The 22,954-nt window shown below is 40.1% G+C and overlaps 1 pseudogene across 1 annotated transcript; it reads left to right on the forward strand.

Annotated features, from left to right (window-relative positions):
- Positions 1-334: 334 nt before the first annotated feature.
- LOC311184214 (oligosaccharyltransferase complex subunit OSTC-like) lies at positions 335-14,266 on the forward strand (annotated as a pseudogene). The gene is made up of 2 exons: positions 335-460; positions 13,771-14,266. The product of its transcript is annotated as an oligosaccharyltransferase complex subunit OSTC-like (transcript).
- Positions 14,267-22,954: the final 8,688 nt, after the last annotated feature.

Genomic DNA, 22,954 nt, shown 5'->3' on the forward strand with positions numbered 1-22,954 from the left:
ACACGTCAGGCACTTTTCAAGACACTGGAGATTACACCATTGAACAAAACAGATAAATCCACCTTTGTGGAGTTTTCATTATAGCAGAAGGAAACTGATAATTAAGTCAATATACAGCCTTTCAAATGGTGAGCTCTGTGGAGAACAACGCAAGGCACACGTTTCTATTTGAAATGGAAAAATCAGGAGAGAATGTTTTTCTACAGTGATATTTAAAAAGTGACCTAGAGAAAGAGAGGTTTTGAAAATGAGTGGACCATGCAGACATGGGGAAAAAACATCCAGGTAGAGGAAAGAGAATGTGCAAAAGCCCTGGGGCACCACAAGATTAGACATGTTGGAGGGACAATGGAACAGCAAGGTGACTTACAAGGATAAAGGAGGGGGAGTTACAGGAAATGGTGTCACAGGTAGCATGAGACTAAATGTAGGGGCTTTGACTTATCCGGACTTGCGGCGAGTGAGCTGGCAAAGGAGGAGTGGTGTGACCTGTGTTTTTAAAATATCTCCTGCTAGACTATTTGCGCAAGAAGAGGAGACTATCTGGATGAGATTAAAAGCAGGGAAACCAGTAAGAAGATGACTGCCATAATCCAGAACAGATGGTAGCAGCGGGGACAAGGGTAAAAGTAATGGCAGCAGAAAGAAACCATATGCATCTAGATAGATTTGAAGGTTCAGCTGTCAACATTTAGGGATGGTTTGATGTGGGGTATGAGAGAAATAGAGGGTTCAAAAATGAGTCTGGGCTTCTACCTGAACTACTGGTAGGATTGGCTTTCCATTTACTGAAAAGAATACCAGAGAAGGAACAGATTTGGTGAGAGAGGCCAGATTTCAGTTTGGGACTTGTGATTCCCAGATGCTGACTAGCTGTGGAGCAGTTGAGTAGGTGCCCTTAGAGACAACAGTCAGCGGCTCAGAGAAAGATCAGGGCCAGAAAGGCCACCCAAGACACAGCCCCAGGCACCTCTGGCTGAACACTGTTGCCTGAAACCTGTGTAAGAAAGTTAGAGACTGGAATATAACTCACGTCACTCACATGTATATGTTGCAAGGCATTTTTAATTAGTTGCATAGATAGACTAGAATTTGGTAATAATAATATACAACAACATATTTTCAAGCCCTATCTACCGGGAAAGACTAAATTCTCTCTGTGGTGCACATCCTGCTTGCTTCTGGATACACAACTCTTCCATTTCTATTGTCTTCCTATTAATTCCTCAAATTTATATGCTCCCTCTCACCGCAGGACCTGTGTGCACGCTTTTCCCTCCGTTCAGAATCTCACAGCCCTACTAAGTCTCCAGGAAACCCTCCCATTCATCCTTCAGTCTCTGTTCCCACATCTGATCCCAGGAAGCCTTACCCTCAGCTGCAGACTGTGCCAGATCCCTATGTCATGCCCTAGACCATTCCAGAAGTACCAAATTTTATTTCCACTGGAAGCTTTATATTTATTTCAGTGATCATTTTATTAACATCCCTCCCTCGTTAGAATGCAAGTATTATAAAGGATTTTATTCACAATAATTTTTCAAGACCTAAATTACATCTGGCATAAATAGTCAATTATTGTTAAAACAGAATAAACAGGAAGAAATTCAGACAATGACTTTCCTTTAATTGTTGAGAAATGCATGCAAATGTGGTTGTTATGGCCCAAGTTGTCCATTTTAATATTAATAATACCTGAAATTCCGAGCTCATGGATTAGAAGAATTGGCATCATTCATATAGTCCTATTATCTAAAGCAATATACATGTCCAGTGCAATCCCTATCAAAATCTCAATGACATTCTTCACAAAAATAGAACAAAAATAATCACATAAATTATTTGGAATTAAAAGAGATTCCAAATAGTCAAAACGATCTTGAGTAAAACAAAAAGATTTTGAGGTATCATGCTCTATGATTTCAAACCATAAAGAGATAGCTATCAAAACATCATGGTATTGGAATAAAAATCAGTGGAAAAGGATTGAGGGCCCAGAAATAACCCACACATCCATGGACAAAGGAACCAAGAGCATACAATGATGAAAGGGGAGTTTGTTCAATACACAGTGGCATCAGGGAAAGTGGACAGCCACATGGAAAAGAATGAAACTAAGCTATTCTCTTACATCACAAACAAAATTAATTCAAATTGAATTAAAGATTTGAATGTATAACCTGAAGCCATAAAATACATAGAAGGAGCTGAGTTCCTTGACATCCGCTCTGGAGATGTCTTAGGGGATTCAATTTCAATGGCAAGGGAAACAAAAGAAAGAACAAGAAAATGGGACTTTTTCAAACCATAAAATTTCTGCACAGCAAAGGAAACTATCATCAAAATGAAAAGGAAACCAACTGAAAAGAAGATATTTGCCAAACATACAACTGACAAGTGGTTAATATCAAAATATATAAAGAACTAATGCAACCAAAAGAAAAACCAATTAAAAAGAAAAATACTGGATGGTCTTACTCATAGCAGGAATTTAGAAAACCTAAATAAGGGACCAGGAAAGAGACGTATTATAATAAAGTAAAACTCAAAATCGACAAGCAACTATAAACTAGAGACACACTACAGGGGATGGAGAGGGGAGGAGGGATTAGGGTCAAAATAAGGGGGGGTGGGAATTGTACGGGGAATATAACCAAGATGAAAATGCATACATTGTGCAAAATGAAAAATGATGTAAAAATAGTTATTCATTTTCCTGGTCCCTTATTTAGGTTTTCTAGATTCCTGCTATGAGTGAGACCATCCAGTATTTTTCTTTTTCTTTCTGGCTTATTTCGCTGAGCATGATCCCTTCCAGCGCCATCCATGTTGCTGCAAATTGCATGTGTTTATCTTTTTTGAAGGCTGAGTAATATTCCATGGCATATATGTACCACATCTTCTTGATCCAGTCATCTATTTTTGGGCATTTGGGTTGTTTCCAAAGCTTAGCTATTGTAAATAGAGCTGCTATAAACATAGGGGTGCAGGTGTTCTTTGGAATTGATGTTTCTGTGTACTTTGGGTAAATACCTAGGAGTGGAATTGCTGGATCATATGGAAGCTCTATGTTTAGTAGGTCCAGAAATCTCCACACAGCTCTCCATAGTGGTTGGACCAAAGTGAAAATCAAAATCAGCAAAAAACTATGAACCAGAGACACTTTTTGGGGGGTGGGGGGCGGGAGGGGAGGGATTGGGGTCAGAATGGGGGGGGGTTTGCAATTGTATGGGGAATATAAAAATAAAATTTATTATTTAAAAAAATAAAATAAATAAAATAAAATAAAATTTATTATTTAAAAAATAAATAAATTTAAAAAAAACTATTAAATGGAACTAACAAAAGCAGAAAAAAATAATAATGTTAAAAGCAGACCAAGAATTAGAAAAAAAAATTAGAAAATTAGAAAAAAAAAATAATAAACCCAGAAGATAGTTTTGGGAATATTCTGCCTAAAACCAAGTTCAAAAACTCACTCAATCTCTTTCTTTAAAAAAAAAAATGTAAAAATATATAAAATAAAATAATAATAATAATAATAAATGGACTATCAAAAAAAACCAACTACTATGCATTTGTGTCTATGAGCATACGATGTATAAAGATGTAATCTGTGGCAATAACTAAAATGGAGGAGGGACACAGATGTATAGAATAGATTTTATATTCTATAAAAACTAAATTCATCTTATTCAAAGTAGGTTGTCATAAGTTTAAGATGTTAATTATATCCTCAAGTTGACCTCTAGGATAAAAAAAAAATGCACAGATAGGAGAGAAGAAGGGAATCAACATTATATACCACACAAAAATCAACTCATATACAAAGGAAAGTAAAGGTGGAATTGAGGATCAAAAAAACATGACACATAGAATGTAAAAAGATAAATGACAGAAGCAAATTTTTCTTTATCAGTAATCACATTAAGTGTAAAGTGATTAAACTTTCCTAATATAAGGCAGGATTGGTAAACAGAAACTGTCCCCATATGCTTTCCATAAGAAACTCACTTCCGACACAAAGAACACACAGACATGCAGAGTAAAAAGATGGAAAAGGGGGGCCTCCCCTGGTGGTACAGAGGTTGAGCGCTGGGTTACAAGGCTGCCCACAGCCTCTGCAGCGCCAGTTCGATCCCCAGCCGCCGGCGAGGGTCCCACAAAAAAAAAAAGATGGAAAAAAATACTCCGTACAAATACCAAGAAGAAGAGTTGTGGTGACTATATTTTTGCCAGCCAAAGTGCACCTTAAATCAAAAAAATATTATGAGACAAAAAGATATTATATATTGATAAAAAACAAGAAGATATAATATGAACAAGTAAGGCAAGATAATTCTGTAATAATAATTGAATACTCCAATGATGGATAGAACAACCAGACAGAAGATCAATAAGAAAAGAGAAGGTTTAAATGACACCATAACCCAGTAAAACCTAACAGTCACAGGACACATTCTCTAACAAAAGCTGAGTATACATTCTTTTCAAGTACAAGGGAGTGTTCTCCAGGACAGATCACATGTTAGGCCACAAACAGACCTAAACTTAAGAACTCAAACTCTTCTTTTTTTTCTATTATATATTTCTGTTTTCTTTTTTTAATTTAAATTTTATTTTTATATTCCCCATATAATTACAACCCCCTTATTTTGATCCCAACCCCTCCTTTCCCCACCCTCCAACACCCCATAGAGTGTCTCTGGTTCATAGTTGCTTGTTGATTTTGATATTTTCTTTCTTATAGTTATTCTTTTTCCTGGTTCCTTATTTAAGTTTTCTAGATTCCTGCTATGAGTGAGACCATCCAATATTTTTCTTTTTCTTTCTGGCTTATTTCGCTGAGCATGATCCCTTCCAGCGCCATCCATGTTGCTGCAAATTGCATGTGTTTATCTTTTTTGAATGCTGATTAATATTCCATGGTGTATATGTACCACATCTTCTTGATCCAGTCATCTATTTTTGGGTATTTGGGTTGTTTCCATAGCTTAGCTATTGTAAACAGTGCTGCTATAAACATAGGGGTGCAGGTGTTCTTTGGAATCAAACTCTTATAAGAAAATAGGGGGGAGGGCCTCCCTGGTGGTGCAAGGGTTAAGACACAGCCTATGAAGTTATTTGCAGCTATCTGCAGCAACTGCAGCATGAGTTTGATTCCTGGCCAGCCAGGGAGCAACCCACATGGTGCAGCAGACCTCTCCTGACTCACCCTGCTGCTCCCCTCAGCAGTGTATTTCAGTCAACCTGCCTGTTCTGTTCCCCACCCTGTCTCTGGTGAATCCTCTCACCCCTCACACCCACACACACACCTCTGGCCTGTATCCCAGCTCTTGTATGCATAAATAAATAAATCTTGGGGAAAAAAAAAGAAAATAGGGGGGAAAGCCTTATAACACTATAAGTATATATAACACTATAGGTATAAATATAAAGTATAAGTATAAGCATAAGTATAAATATAAAGCCTTATAACACTATAAGTATATATAACAATGATTTCTTAGATGAGGTCAAAAGTCCAGGTGACAAAAGAAAAAAAATCAATAAATTAGATTTCATCAAAATTTTTTTTAAAAGTTTGTGATTTGAAGAATGCTACATTGGTATAAATCCACTTATATGAGGTAGGTAGACTAGGAAAATTCAGAGAAGGAAAGGCCATTCAAGTGTGAATGTCCTCCAAATGGGAGGAGCAGTGCCCTGCTTGGCATGGGGGAGGAGCTGCAGGGCCTTTGGGGGTGGGCTGCTGAACTGGGCCTGCTGTCAGAGAGAAATCTGAGCGTGCCTGGAGCATCAGAATCTGATAAGGGCAATGACAGGGGAGGAGGCACATCACTAGAATGTAGTTCCAGGAACACAGGTACCATCTCTGCCTTCATCATTTTATCAACAACCCCAACACATCGCAGAGACTCAATAGGCATTTAATGAAGGGATGAATGAATCATATAGACAAATGGATCTCAAACCATATGGCAATGTGTGATATCAAAATGTATCAGTAGAATCTCCCATGTCAAAGCACAGATTGCTGGGTCCAGCATAAACTGTGGATGGAGCCTGAAATTATGCATTTCTGACACATTCTCAGATGATACGGTGCTGCTGGCCCACTGATTTAGAAGGAACTAGCATTGCAGCTGCAGGTCAAGGCTGCTGCTCACATTTCTAACTAAATATGTAAACCCCAAGATTCTTCTAATAATCCGAGGCTAGGGAGCCCAAAACGTGATTGCCAGGGCATTTCCTGCCACCCTGGGTTAGGAGATACTGAAAATGAGATTTAATTAGTTTTAAGAAAAAGAAAGCAACATGGCTTTTCTTGCATGTAAATTTTACTCAATAAACAGGGAAAGAAACCAGTTCCTGGAGAAAGTCAGCCCTGAGTGAGACCTCACAGAGGCAAAACCATAAGTAAGTGAAATTCTGAATTCAGCCACTCAATAGTGTGTGACTTTGAGTGAAGTATCGAAACTTATAGACTTCAAACCCTGCACCTGTGAGAGGCAGATGATAGGCACGAGCTCCCGAGGTGACTGTAAGGATTAGCTGGGCTGCAGTAAGCAAAGGAGCAGTGCTCTTACCCAACTCCTACTTAGCCAACTTTCCAGTTTAACCATCTCTCTTCCTGACCCAGGCCCGCTGGCTTTCCGCCCCAGACCCTTCCCTGTACTTCCTATACTTCTGCTCTGAGTCACAAATGTTCCAAAATCAAGTGTCTATCATCAAACCTGTCTTCTAGTTGTACTTTATATTGTAATTATGTGACCTAAGTAAATATTACTTAAATCCTTGAAGTTTGCAAAAAGTGTGCAGAAAGAAAAAATACTATTGTTTCCATGAAAAACAACTCGCTCTGAGGCATACAGCAGGGGAAGGGGAAGGAGAGAGGTCAACATGGGGAAGAGCTCAAGGGACTGTGGTGATGGTTCCCAGGTGATATGGTGCTGGGAGATTTATGGGGACCACACCTGAGTGGAGAAATCAAATACTGTACAAAAATGAACAGCGATGTTCATTTTTTAAAAGTTTAATAAGAAAAAAAGAAAAATAACTTGAATGCTTTGGTAAACCTCCATAAAAGCAAGTTGTTAACAATAAATTACTATCAGATTATAGGTATTTGAGATACCTGTAAAAGAGTGGAGGAAAATAATAAAACTTTAGAAAGTCTCATTCCTTGATTACCCACACATAATTTTAAGCTCTTGTTGCACTCTCAAGCCTCCTAAACTGGAAATCTTAGATAATGGATCACAGATGTAGTTTATACAAAAATCCTGATGTGGAATGTTGGTCAGTCACCATCCTCAATGAAGTGGTCTTGGCCTTAAACCAAGAGATCAGCAAAAAAACGCACAGGTTCATGTCATAAGTTGAAATCAAATAAAATGTCTAAGTTCTGAGAATATCATTTTGCATGATTCCTCATTTCAACTGACTTTAACAGACAAAAATACCAGTCCTGGTCACTGGATAAGAAGTATTCCCAGAACTTGGCACCTGCTAAATGTTGGTTCCTTCTCCCACCTCCATCCCCTACCACCTAGAAAGTTCCATTTGGTTTCACACTCAAATGCCAGTCCTGCCTTTAACCTTTCATCAGGAAACACACACTGCTGAAGTATGTTCACATCACACCAAATCAGAGCTATTCGCAAGCAACATTGAGGTCCAAGACATTTCCATCCTACACATTCCACCAGCCTTACCCCTGCAACTGAGCAGACTCCAGGGAGGCGTGGGAAGGTGGCAGTGCAACCAGCGCTCATGAACAGTTACCCAACTTTTCATAAAAATAACACCTCGCCCTTACACGGCACGCTCATGATGTAGGTTAATCTCTGGCGCCCCTCTGAGCTGGGTCAGTGTTGTTCTTTTCCACTTAGGAGGTTAGAAATGTTAATTGACTTGCTTAAGTCAGCACCACAAGTTAATAGAAGAGATGGAATGAGACCCAGGGTTGCCGAGGCTGCCAGCTGTCTGTCCTGCTCTTTGACTTTTTATTTGGTTTCTTTCCTAAGAGTCTCTGAGTGTTTTCTGACCATAATATCTTTATTTAAATGTGTGTGTACGTGTGTGTGTGTGTATAGACATAATTGTCTTTTTCCTCCTTCACAAGAAAACCTGGACAAGAAATAGTGTGTATAATGTTGGGTTACACATCCTTTTCTCCAGCCCCTCAATGATTGGAGAGAGCTTAGCCCTCCCTGAGGCTTTCTGCATTCACATCACTAGTTTCTCAAGGAAAGAAGCAGATAGCTGGGCCAACAGATACACTTTCCCACTCAATCCACAGTAGTGGGAAAAGTCTGGAAAGACAGCCCAGGCTGGGTGAAAAACTGCAACCTGGAAACAAAGTCCCCAAAAGACATGGCTACTCTGGCTCTCAGCAGTTTTCAGAATTTGGGACAGGCCTATATTTAGCACATCCTACTGACGAAAACAGGATTTCTCAGTGCCGCTGAAAATCCTTACCCATGCAGGCCCATGTTCCCAGGCTAGATAACGCCACAGTTAGGATGCACAGAGAGACTGGTCAGAAATTGTGAGTGTCATGTAAGTTATTTGCATGTTATGAGGGGATTTTGGAGGAAAAGCTATGCAGATAGCACATCAATCTAAGCAGCAAATCTAGTTGGTCACCAACAATAAAAACAGGAAAGAGTGATAAGATCTTGTCATCTTTTCCAGAGTGATTGGGGAAGGTCTGGGACCAACACTCATTCACCCATAAATGTCCACCAAGGGCCTCTGTGGCCAAGCAACAGTGTAGGTGTGGGGTGCTGGTGCTCAGGGAGAAACCTCAACTTACCAGAGCAGAGAGAGGGCAGAGCTGAACAGACTCAGAAGTGAACAAGGAGGAGCGTGAAAGTGATGCCTGGACTTGGCAGAGTCTCTGTGGTCAGTGGTCACTGAGGTGTCCAAGAACTCCACCCATGGCCCAGTGCTATGTCTTCCTGCTCTGGCATGTTCTGCTTCCCTTTCCAAAATTTAAAGACCCACTGAGAGCAATCACCTCACTCCACCAGGACAGAATGAGCAGGAACACGATAAAACACCTCACTCTGGTCTTGGTAGGGGAGGAAATTGAGCATGAACTTGAACCACTTTGTTGCTCAATTAACTTTAATTCTCTAGGCTACATGTGGCCCTAGAAACCTCTCAGGTGATAATTCTCTACTTGTCATTTGAGATGGATTTTAAGTAAGTCTATCACTGTTATCAAAAAGACAAGAGCTAACAGATGTTAAAAAGGAGGACATGGGAGAAAGGGAACCCAACCACTGGCTTTCTGCCCAAAGCAGAGTTTTGAAGATGCAAATTAGTAGAGGTATAAATTGGTGCAGTCACTATGGAAAGCAATATTGAGGTTCCTCAAAAAATTAAAACTATGCATATGTAAAACTCAGATGCTGGAGGCTTGTGGACACCCACATTATTCCTTACTTCTATAAAAAGAGTAACCATTACATTCTTGTTTTATTATGTGAACAGAGCCATTTTCTAAACTCTTCTTTGGGCAAAAAACTGGCAGCTGGTAAGGTGGTGAGGTAAGCGTCCCCACTCCCTCTTGTCCTATTCATGCAAAGGGGGCAACAGCCTTGTAATGGAATCATGGTGACCCCAAGTCCCACCTTCAGGGCCAAGGCTTCAGGAGGCTGCTGCTGAGACTCCCTCCTGAGGTTCTCTTTGAAAACTGCCCTTGCTTGAGGGAGGAGCCAAGGCAGCCAGGTTACTCATTCTCCCTGGGGACAGCCTCATTATCCTGGGTCCCAGTCCCTGGCCTCATATTAAGACAAGCTGGAGGGCTGTCTGAGTTGCAGAGTCTGGGAGATGAATTCAGGCCTTTGTTATGGTTTCATCACAGCTCAACGTCCCCATCTCTTTCCCTTACCCCCATAAAGGCACTGCTCTCCAGAGCATTCCCCTGAAACCTGTCCATCTCACAGTCCATCTCTCCATAAAGAACCCAACACAGGCAGGCACCCACACTGCTAACAGGTGAGCCTTAAGCAAAGCTCAGTTCAACTGTTCCAGAGTGACAAAAGAAATACGTCCTCCCACACCTTTCAATGAAAGGATGACTAACCATTTTCTGTGTTCACTATATGTGTGGAGTGTGTGTGTGTGTGTATGTAATTCACTCCGGAAGAACTGAGAACAAACTGGGTGATGTCCTCTATGTAACTGACTATGAGATTAGGTCAGGTTGGCTAATTAAGACTCATTCACTGCCGTCTCCTGAGATGAAAGCTACTGTGGGACTGGCATAGGAGGCAATTAACCCTACTTGAGTTCAAACAGCTTATAGGAGCTAAGAGAGCCCACTTCCCCTTCTGGAGTCATTAATTAATGAGTCTAGTGCTTTTCCCCATTCCTCATTCCCATCATAACTGACATCAATTGTCATTCTGTGCAATTCCCCAACTGACAACACAAATGCAAATGTAGAGAGAATATCACAGGGAGAGGGCACACTGTGCTGGGATGTTAACATCTGTTTCTGTGGAGATGCTCCTTTTGCTTGGAAGCATATCACAGCACAGCTAATGTGAGGAGCAGCAGTCTTGAGAGATGCCAGCAAGAAACCCAGAGGCACTAAAAATCCTCGCTAATATAAATGAGTGTGACTTACATTTGGAAGGGTTGGGGAAACTGTGTGTTTTTAAATGAGGAGATCTAAAACAATGTAGGTAAAATGAGAGGCCTCCCCTTGCAAGTTTGCCTATGTCCCACTCAGATACTGAGGAAGGATGCTGGAGTCTTGGAATGGTCCACATCAACAGCTATTTTCGGCTTTTTGGTATATTTATTTTGTACATTTTAATTTTTTTTTAAATTTTAAGATAACATTGGTTTATAGTACTGTATATGACTCAAGGGAATAGCATTGCACCTCCTCAGTTGTATATCACCACATCACGCCCACCCACCAGAGCATCCATATCCTTTTATCATCTACCTGGGGCTCCCTCCCCACTTTGTTCCCTCTCTCTTTCTCTCTAATAGCCTCAATTCTGCAGTCATATTTCTAGAATTTTTTTGGTTAAGTTTTATCAGTTACTTTGTTTTCTTTCTCTATATTCCACACATGAGTGCAACAGTTATTTTGAACTGACCTGGTTATTTACAAGCAAGGTTACTATCACTTTTATTTGCATGATCACCAAAAAGAAATGCACTGCTTTCTCACAGTGTCTTTTTTTTTTTTCTTTAAGCATGTGGTTGTGATCTTGGATTTCTCCAATGTTGGAATGGTGAGAAAAGAGAGAAACTGGAAGGCTACTTCAGGTGGAGGTTTCTAGGGATTCTTCAGATCTTAGACCATTCTCCAAGGAGACTAAGTCACACCAAACATAGCCATGGGAGACTGAGTTATAGAGGAAAAGGCCACTGATGAACAATTAGGAAGCTAGAGGGTGTGGTGGGAGAGGAGAGGAGGACAATTGTATAACAAAAACATTCAGATCCACTGTGCAGGACACTTCCTCACTAGTCAGTTATCTAAAACAGAAACAGGACAGTTAAGCAGAGAATCAGAGCAGACGGGATTTTGTAGGTTATTTCATTCAGTCTAGAAAAGGCCATGGAGAGGATCTCAGAGGTTCTGTAGAATTTATTATAGTCGCTATGATTTTTACCTTTTCTAAGTTCAGAGTCTCTTTGTCTCCCCATTAGATAGTGCTAAATAAATACAAACTCTTTGCTTCTGAATTCTTTTTTCTAGGTTTCATATAAACTATCATCCCCTAATTGGCAATTATCATTACAATGCTGCAAAGACAAAGGTTACCGTTTATCACATAAATTAACTTGGAATGGTGACATTATCTGTCCTTGTTTTGCAGCTGTAGAGTTGCACCTGTGTTGTATCTCTCCATGCACTTACTACATCCAGATTCTTTTTCTACACTATAACATTAGAACCCACATTATTGTTATTAGAAAGTACTATCAGAACTCAAACTGAGAAGCCAAGACATAGAAAGGGACAGTATAGTTAATAATAAGAGAGGATGATGGAGGAAAGATCAATAAACAAATCAGTGGATATACTACTGGGAAAAGGAGCCAGGATTCATACTCACATGGAAGGGCATTTGGAAAACAAAATGTTGCGAGAGTGAAGAAATTGTTGGTGTGGGGCAAAGGTGTCCAACTTGCTAATTGTATTTGGTAAGCCAGGGGTGTCCAATCCCAGAACGTCACCTCTATCTCAATAGAGTCCCAAGGGCTTCATTAGAATAAAGTTCAGAACCATGCACCTCTTAGTTTTAAATCCCTATCTTGTTTCCTATCTTAGAGAAGTGAACTGTGAAAATTCCTTTAGGCCCTCTAAATTAAGGACAAACTTCTGATTCCATGTCTCCTTTATCCAGGAAATAGAACCTTTTCCCACATGACTTTCTTAAAATAATGAGAGTGGAAGGACTTCTGGAATGGCAGAGAATGACCTCCAAAAATCTCCCCCTCCACAACAGTAACTAGAACACAGACATTAAAAAAAAAAAAAAAAAAAAAAAAACCAAAATCAATGTTTCAGAATTCTGGAAATTAACTAAAGACTTTCAGAAGTTCGAGAAATATTTATTGAAAAAAACCTTGATATTGGTAAGAACAATGAGCTTTGAGCATTTTACCTTGTCTGAATGGCACTCCCCTCTCCCAAGTTCCACAATATCCATGAAAGTCAACACAATATATCCACTGTAGGGACAGAATGGGTTCACCCAAAAGCTCTATCCCCAGAGAATTATTGCTATTATATACCCTGATAGCTCACTGAAAAGTTCTGTTCTCAGAACTAGTCATATTAGATCTGATGCAGAGATTACTTAGTGCAAGTGGTCCTTTCTCCAAGATATTTACCAAAAACATCAGCCTGAAGCAGAATAACCAGAGTTGTAAGCCAAATATTTCTATTAAAAGAAATAATAATTAAAATAAAATTAAAATGGCCTACCTGGTGGCACAGGGGTTAAATTCTCAGTACTATCAAGCTATTGACAGCCACTGTAGCATGAGTTCACATGCTAAGGGCCAGGGAGCTAACCCACATAGCACAGCATCTCACTCCTGTCTCGTTCACTGCTCCCCTCAGCAGTGTATTTCAGTAGATCTGCCTGTTCTAGATCTGCCTGTTCTGCTCCCCACTCTGTCTCTGGTGAATCCTCTCAGCCGTTCCCCCCCTCTGGCCTACACCCCAGCTCTTATATGCATAAATAAGCAAAAATAAATCTTAAAAGAATAAATAAAATTAAGGGTGGGCCTCCCCTGGTGGCACAGCAGTTGAGCCCTGGGCTGCGAAGCTGCCTGCAGCCTCTGCAGCGCCGGTTTAATCCGCGGCTGCCAGCGAGGGTCCCACATGGCGCGCAGACCTCTCCTGCCGCCCGCTGCTCCCCTCAGCAGTGTATTTCGTCAGTTTGCCTGTTCTGCTCCCCGCCCTGGCTGTGGTGAATTCTCTCACCCTCCTGCGCTTCTGACTGTACCCAGTGCTTGTATAAATGAATAAATAAATCTTTAAAAAAAAAAAAAAAGCTTTCTAGTTTGGAAATTCAAGAACACAAATGAGGGGTATTCCCAAGAGTATCTCCCTTTAAAGGAACAAAAGCATTTAACTCTTTGTTTCTCCTGGAGAAGTCTGTCCATCTCCAGCAATTGATTCAGTTGCTAGTCCTTCATCCATAAGAGTACTTCTCACTAGGAGGAGAAATTGGGTAGTAGGGTAAGAGTGGGTCCTCAGCTTCCCTTAAAACTTAGAAAGAGTGGCTTCAGGGAGGCACGGGCGCGAGTTGCGGCGCCGCCAACCTGGAGACCCAGTACCGCGTCCCGTTTCTGGGGCTGGAGTGCCCCAACCTGAGGCTGAAGAAGCCGCCCTGGGTGCACATGCCGTTGGCGATGACGGTGTATGCGCTGGTGGTGGTGTCCTACTTCCTCATCACCGGAGGAATCATTTATGACTTGATTGTGGAACCTCCAAGTGTTGGCTCTATGACTGATGAACATGGACATCACAGACCAGTAGCTTTCTTGGCCTACAGTCAATGGACAATACATTATGGAAGGACTCGCGTCCAGCTTCCTATTTACAATGGGAGGTTTAGGTTTCATAATCCTGGACCGATCCAATGCACCAAATATTCCAAAACTCAATAGATTCCTTCTTCTGTTCATTGGATTCGTCTGTGTCCTGCTGAGTTTTTTCATGGCGAGAGTATTCATGAGAATGAAGCTCCCAGGCTATCTGATGGGTTAGAGTGCCTTTTGAGAAGGAATCAGTGGAGACTGGATTTGCTCCTGTTAATGAAATTTTAAAGGCTATACCAGTCCTCTGATAGGAAATGTGGAAAGGGTCGAAAAGCAGCAGATAAGAAGCATCTAGTGAAACCACAGGAAGAACATTAAAGCTTGGACTCGATGGTCTTCTTGGTGTCAAAGAGCAAAGCTCTTCACAGTATTTCCCTGATGACCCAGCCTGACGTACCAGCGAGGTTGAGTGGCATTTTCTCCTTAGCTCATCCTTTCTTCAAGAAAAAAAATAGTCCGTTTCTACAACTATAATACTGAATAAAGTGATTATTTATTACAAACCTCCCTAACACTTTTTTGGAGATGACATTTCTGATTTTCGGAAAGGAAAGTCAAATCAGGAAGTGAGAGACCCTTGGCCGAGACCCTGGACCTGCTCAGCTTTGTCTCTGGTGCTTTGCCTTTACATCTGTGTGACAGCACGTTACTTTAGACCTGTGTGCGAGACATCATTTCCTGAACACGATATATGAAAGGAGCAGAAATAAATGATTTTTCTAATTAGAAAAAAAAACCTTAGAAAGAGTGTTTGTGTCCTCATCTTTGTAAACAAAAATTGCCAGCTATTTAGAGAGATGGGGCACAGAGAATCTCTACTTCCCAGTGCTCCTGAAAATGTCATGGCAAGATCATTCACCCATGAAGGCAGAGAATACCTGGACCTGATCATGAGGTTACCACCTTTAATTTAGAAATCTTGGTATGACATATATGATGAAAACATGAAAAAAATAAAAGCATACAAAATTTAATCAGATACTAGTAGAAGAAGAACATTAAACATTAAAGCCTTTTTTTTCTCTTTAGAAATTTCCCCCCCTTTTTTATTGGATAAGTTTGACATGTAACATTGTGTAAATTCAAGATATACATGTGACTTTGATATATTTGTATATTGTTCAGACTTTTAAAAATTATTTTCCTCAAAATTCAAAACATCATCAGCCAAATTGAGTCTTGTCTTCCCTTTGGGAGTGCTTTTCAAGACAGAAGTCACACAGAAAGTAACCATCACACAAAACCATTAATATGCTTTTCTGGTGACTCAAAACCACATCACTTAGTTTATTTTTTTTTAATTTTATTTTTATATTCCCCATGCAATTGCAACCCCCTTATTTTGACCCCAATCCCTCCTTTCCCTGCCCCCCATAGTGTGTCTCTGGTTCATAGTTGTTTGTTGATTTTGATTTTTTTCTTTCTTATAGTTATTCTTTTTTCTGGTCCCTTATTTAGGTTTTCTAGATTCCTGCTATGAGTGAGACCATCCGGTATTTTTTCTATTTCTTTCTGGCTTATTTCGCTGAGCATGATCCCTCCAGCGCCATCCATGTTGCTGCAAACTGCATGTGTTTATCTTTTTTGATTGCTGAGTAATATTCCATTGTGTATATGTACCACATCTTCTTGATCCGGTCATCTATTTTTGGGCATTTGGGTTGTTTCCAAAGCTTAGCTATTGTAAATTGTGCTGCTATAAACATAGGGGTGCAGGTGCCCTTTGGAATTAATGTTTCTGTGTCCTTTGGGTAAATACCTAGGAGTGGAATTGCTGGATCATATGGAAGCTCTATCTTCAGTAGGTTGAGGAATCTTCACACAGCTTTCCATAGTGGTTGGACCAGTTTGCACTCCCACCAGCAGTGCAGGAGAGTTCCTTTTTCTCCACATCCTCGTCACAAGTTTAAAGTCTTTTGAAGAGGCCTGTATTTTTCCTTCCCATAAGTACCTGGGGAAAAAATCTGGTACTTTTTCTCCTCTCAAAGATTAGAAACATCTTACTTTGTAACTGGGCAAGCAAATATGGATTGATTTAAGTTCAGCACTCTAGTGGGGAATGCTTTGCTACATACATTAAAGCTGGGTTTCTGTTACTTTGTAACTTATTGACTAATTCCTTTAATCAAGTTCATTAAAGGACTTTAATGAGTTTTCAGTGTAGTTTAATGACTTTTTCCTGATGCCCTCCTAAAATAGTACTTTTTAGCATTTTTTCAATAACTTTATAATCTTCAATTAGTTTATCTTCACAATACTCCATGAGGTTAGACAAGAATTATTCCATTTTTATAGACCTAGCAGACCTAGTGCAATGATTTTCATACAACAGTGCACATCCAAATCATCAAGCTTAATTCTTAAAAGGGAAAATTCTTGTGTTCCAGACCCAAGAAAACTTTGATTCTATAGGTTTAATTGAGCCTTAGTACCCTTAGGACTCTCTACTTTAAATGAGTAGTTGGTAGGAAATCTCACTTTGAAGAACATTATCTTAACCCACAGATCTCTATATATAAGGGAATCTAATGCATTTTTTTTCCTTAATATGGCAGACTCTCTACCTTGATTTCAACCCTACAAAATTACTTTCTTGTTACATTTAAAATAGCTTCAGTGCTAGATGATTGTAGGGTCAGGACTGGACACGGTGCAGGTTTTCTGATCCCATGCAGACCAGGTAAAGGAGGAGTCAGAGTCCTCAGTGGTTTTTGCAGGTCATTTATTGGGATTCACCAGGCATATGGCAGGCAGGGGGGCTGGCTGGGGGACTAGGAGGCTGGTAGGCCTCCCAGCCCCCAGCAGGTCTTCACTCTATCTGTGCTCTCTGGCATTCATTCTGCTGCTTCTCGGCTTCTCTTTCGGCTTCTGCTTCGGCTTCTCCTGGCGTCCTCGTGACGCCGCCCTTAAAAGCACAGTCTTAGCCCAGGTGTACCCACTCCAGGTGCCCACCATCAGGCATGCATTCAGGATCACAGGGTTCCCTCATCTATCCTGATGGCGGGAGGGCAGAAAAGCCTGATATTTTTCCTCACCCTACAATGATATATAACACATCTCTTAAACACAATAAACTTAGAAATTTAAAATTACCTAATGGGAAACAACTCAAGAAAACGAGAACTGAGAGGTAGATGAGGAACTGCAGCCAACTTTCACCTGGAAAGCATTTGTTAAGCCAGTGAATTTTAGTCTCAGTTTTTATACCCTCAAGTGGCATAATATAGGAGACAAAAGACCTGAACCTGCTTAATTTATGGGAGACAGCTCTACTATGACAGGATCCCAAAGAGCAATACCCTTGGTGCAAGAGTAAATTAGACTATGAGGAAAAAAGCTAACTCATTTTGGCCCTGAATGGAAATGGGGTTATGAGTGGTAATGGAGGAACTATCCTGGGTCCATGACCACAGGGTAACATGATAGTTTATAGTCCCAGGAGAACCTAAGTATATAAAATAAATAATAACATATCTAAAGGGAGATATATAAAGTGATACCATAATAAAAGAGGACTTTAAAACCCCTCTTTCATCAATGGATATAGCATCCAGACAGAAAATAAATTAATCTAAAAAATTTTCCCTAAACAACACAAAAGACCAGATGGATTTAACAGGCATATACAGAACATTCCATTTAAGGTTCCCAGGTGGACTAGTGGCTAGGATTCGGTGCTCTCTCAAAACATTCCATTTAAAAGTAAGAGAATATACATTATTCTCAAGTGCCCATGAAATATGCTTCATGAGAGAGCATATGTTGGGTCACAAAATAAGCCAACAGTCAACATCATATTCAATGGTGGAAAGATGAAAATGTTTCCTCTAAGATCAGGAATAAGACAAGGATGCATATTCTCACTATTTTTATTCAAGTTAGTATTGGAAGTCCTAACCAGAGCAATTAGACAAGACAAAGAAATAAAAATCATCCAAATTAAAAATGAAAGCAAAACAGTCATTATTTGGAAATGACCTCATACTATATATAAGAAACCCCAAAGAACTTCTTAGAACTAATCAATAAATTCAATAAAGTTGCAGGATACAAAATAAGTACACACACTAATAATGAACTGTCAGAAAGAGAAATTAAGAACACAATCCCCTTTACAAGTATATTAAAGGAATTAAATACCTGGGAATACGTTTAATGAGGGAGGTTATAGACCTATATGCTGAAAACTATAAGATGTTGATAAAAGAAATTGAAGAAGACACAAATAAATGGAAAGATATTCTGTGCTCATGAATTGGAAGAATGAATAGTTTAAACATCCATAACCACCCAAAGCAATCTACAGATTTGATACAAACCCTATCAAAATTCCTATGGCATTTTTCACTGATATAACAAAAAATCCTAACTTCCATATGGGAACCATCAAAGAAAAAAAAAACCAACTAGCCAAAGCAATCTTAAAAAAGAACAAAACTGGTGGTACCATACCCCCTGATTACAAAATATATTACTATACTACAAACTATATTAACTATAAGACTATAGTAATCAAAACACCATGGTATTTATTTTTAAATAGACATAGATCAATGAAAATAAATAGAGAACCCAAAAATAAATTCATCCGCACATGGTCAACTCATTTCTGGCACAGGAACCAAAATATACAATAGTGAAAAGATAATCTCTTTACTCTCTTTAGCCACATGTAAAAGAATGAAAGTGGACCACTATCTTATACCACACATCAAAAATAACAAAAAAAATTAACACATCAAAATTGATTAAAGATTTGAAATTATGACCTAAAACCATAACACTCTTAGAGGAAAAAGTGGTGGTAAGCTCCTTGACTTTGGTCTTGGTGATGATTTTTTTTAATTTAACACCTTAAGCAAAGGCAATCAAAACAAACAAATGGGATTACATTACAAAAAACTTCTGCACGGCAAAGGAAACTGCCAACAAATGAAAAGGCAACCTACCAAGTGGGAGAAACATTTGTAAATCATACATCTAATAAGGAATTAATATCCCAAAATAAGGACCTCATACAATTCAACAGGAAAAAGAACATTCTGATTATAAAATGGGCAGAGGATCTGAATAGACAATTTTCCAAAGAACATATACAGATGGCAAACAGATACATAAAAAGGCACTCAACATCACAAATCATGAAGGAAGCACAAATTAAAAGCACAAGAGAGCTCTCACATCATTAGAATGCCTGATATCAAAAAGACAAAAATAACAAGTGCTACCAAGGATATGGAGAAAAGGAACTCTTCTGCACTGTTGCTGGAATGTACAGTCACTATGGAAAACAGTATGGAAGCTACTAAAAAAAAACAAAATAAAAGTAGAGCTATCATGATCCAGCAATTCCTTTTCTGAGTATTTATCTGAAGGACATGAAAACACCAAGTCATAAAGATATACACATCCCCATGTTTATTGCAACATTCTTTACGATAGCTGAGAAATAGAAAAACTTGCATATAAAAAATGGAATGTTAGCCATAAAAAGAAGGAAATCTAAGGATTTACAAACATAAATGGACTTCGAGGGTATTGTGTGAAGTGACAGAAATCAGACACCAAAAGACAAATACAATCTGATCTTACTTGTATGTGAACTCTAAAAAAGTAAAAGAATCCATAGATACAGAGATTGGTGGTGACCAGAAGTGGGTGGAGAGTGGGGGGCAGGGAGAAAATGACTAAAGGTAATCAAAAGGCCCAAACTTCCAATTACAAAACAAATTAGTCCTGGGATGTAATGGACAACACGGTAACTATAATTAACAATATTGCATTATATATTTGAAAGTTGCTAATGAACTTTGCGTGTTAGTAATATAAGCAGAGTTTGTTTCTTTTGTTAACCGTTCTCGTCCATTTACTATTGTTCTATATGTGCCTTGATATTTAAGAAGGGGTCACCTACATTCCTTGACTTGTGCTCCAATTCTAAAACCAGCAACAGCAGCAGTCTTTTCCTCCGCTACCATTTGTTCATGTCTCAACAGTCAGAAAAGGTTCTCCACTGTTAATACAGGATAAATCAGCCTATCTCAAGGCCCTTAACTTTGAGGACCTTGATCTCTTCAAAGCACTTTGTGTGTGACTGGTACGCTCAAACTTTTATTCCTCTGAGGTCGTAAAAGCACACCCTCAGTTTACCTGCATTTCAATTTCAACAACCTCAGCTCTAGAAAGCCTATAAAAAGCTACAATTTTGCAGATCATCTGGATTTTTCTCATGAGGGTAGAAGCAATGTGCTTTGGCAGCTTTCTGCAATCCTAAACAGCAGTGGAAACTCTACTTAATATTTAATAAAAATTTTTTTTTATTTTTTTTATTTATAGAGGCATGTTTTATTTATTTATTTGTTTGTTTGTTTGTTTTGTTTATACATGCACTGGGTACAGTCAGAAGCACGGGAGGGTGAGAGAATTCACCAGAGCCAGAGCGGGGAGCAGAGCAGGCAGAAGGACCGAAGCACACTGCTGAGGGGAGCAGCGGGCGGCAGGAGAGGTCTGCGCGCCATGTGGGACCCTCCTCCGGTGGCAGGGGAGCAGCCGGGGATCGAACCAGCGCTGCAGAGGCTTCAGGCAGCTTCGCAACCCAGCGCTCAACCACTGCACCACCGGGGAGGCCCAATAAAAACTTTTTTAAAGACAAAAAGAAACAGCACTGATCATGTGGGCAACAGAGTAAATGCTAATCACGCAACTGAGAAGTTAGTTAAAAGACATCCAAGTACACAGGAGTAAAGATAAGACCTATGATTGATTTTTGATTAAAAATTTTCTTTGGATGTTTTTACCTTTGATTAAGTACTTTCATGCTAATATACAAAGATATGATTCCTGGCAAAATACTCACTTTTCCTCTGAAAGACTGGCATATTTGATACCAACTGGTAAACAAGATAAATGGTATCCAGAGTACCCTTAGTGCCTCTGATCTTCATTACCAGAATTAGCACAATATGATCATAGATGAACACATAACACGTCCTGCCCCTTCCTCCACCCCACCCCATGCCAGTGCTGGGAAAAGGTGACTCCAGCATTTTCATTACAGAGCAATGTGTGCTGGCAGCTAGAAAAATCGATCTTAGGGCCTCCCTGGTGGTGCAAGGGGTTAAGTCACAGCACTATGAAGCTATCAATAGCTACTGCAACACCCCCGGCCAGGGAGCTGACCTCTCCTGACTTGACCACTGCTCCCCTCAGCAATGTATTTCAGTCAGTCTGCCTGTTCTGTGCCCCACTCTGTCTCTGGTGAATCCTCTCACACACACACACACCCGCTCCACACCCCTGGCCTGTACCCCAGCTCTTGTATGCATAAATAAACAAATCTTATTTTAAAATCTATCTTAAAGTCTAGGGGCAAAAGAAGATATTGGCCCTGAATCCTGATTCTTACAACTAAAAAGGAGAAAACAACTTTCTAGTCCAGGACTCTCAAGGGCAGATATTTTGTTTCTGTCACAGAAATAGAGACTAAGAAGGAAACCCAAAGCCAACATAAATTGGTTTGTGGAATATCTCTCGGGACTGGGAAGAGTGTATTCCATGCATATGGACTAGCAAATAGCAACTTTGTTCTTCCTTTGAGTCTGGGATGAGCCCATATGTGAGAAAAACTTTTCATGTTTTTATGGCATCTTTCTCTGTTATTTTTTCCCTGCATATTTAATGGAAATAATGAAAACGTATGTAAAGGCTTATAGTTATTACATGACCTCAAGTCATTTCTCCATGGTGGGGATTTTTTCTTCTTTTAGAGCTTCTGAGGCACTGCAGAGTCAAGGCAAAGAACAAAGACACAATATCAAAAATTAAAGAGGGAGTTAATCTCTGTCATGCACACTCCTCTCCTGTAAGTCACAATCAGGAGACCCAGCCAGTCTGAAGCCAGTAGTGGTTCTCTCTCATGGGTGTGGCAATTTCTCGTTTCCCCAGCATTTATGCTTCTGGGGAGAGTAGGCTGCACAGCCCTCTGAGACGCCCTGAGGGATGCATGGTCTTGTTTAGTGTGCGTTTACAAACTTGAGGCCAGCCAAGAATGAGGGGATTTGAAGACACTTGGGTCTCAAACAGCAATCATTTGGAAAATGTGTCTTTGGTTTCCTGGTTGGGTCTGTTTGAGGTGTCCCAGAGGTAGGAAAAAACGGAAAGAAGATTCAAAAAACAACACTGCCTCCCTGTACCAGCGTGAAGGGTAGGCCTTTCACTGCTGGTATGTTGGCTTAGCTGTTCAATTCCCGGCAACAGTGCTGTGGAAGGGATATATCCCCTGCACTCGAGTAAAAGTGGGGTGCCAGATGCTGCCTGCTCCATGCCAAGGTCTAAATGGACTCTAATTCTAATACAATTCAGTAAGACTCACACTGTACCCCACTGGAGTAACACTGAAGCCAGCTCACAGAGGTTTCATTTATGAGGTCACACAGCTGGTAAGTAGCAAAACAAGGATTCTACCTCCTTTGAAGTTCTGCTCCTTCCAGGCACCAACAGCTTCTGTCCTGAGGAAGCACAAGTCTGATGTTTCTAGTGTCATCCCAGGAACCAGGTCAGTTTGGGGGGGCGGGGGGGGCATAGCGTATAATCCTGTAGCCAGCCCATTGGTCAGTCAGATTTTCTGTGGGGGTGTTTTTGGTCTTCATCCATCCTCTTTAAAATCCTCAACAGTGGCTGCTTCTTCAGAAATTGTAGATCACTAGCTTGATCCAAACCCTCAATTATGAAATGGATTTTTAACACCGTGATCAGTGTCACCCTGCCTTTAGTGAAAGAGCCCCTGCCAGGCCCCTGAGCTCTGCGCTCTCCAATGCAGGCCTCCTGGTACATCTGTAGTCGGACCTGGAGCACAGGC

Source organism: Talpa europaea (genome assembly GCF_964194135.1).
Source record: "Talpa europaea genome assembly, chromosome: 14".
Taxonomy (NCBI): domain Eukaryota; kingdom Metazoa; phylum Chordata; class Mammalia; order Eulipotyphla; family Talpidae; genus Talpa; species Talpa europaea.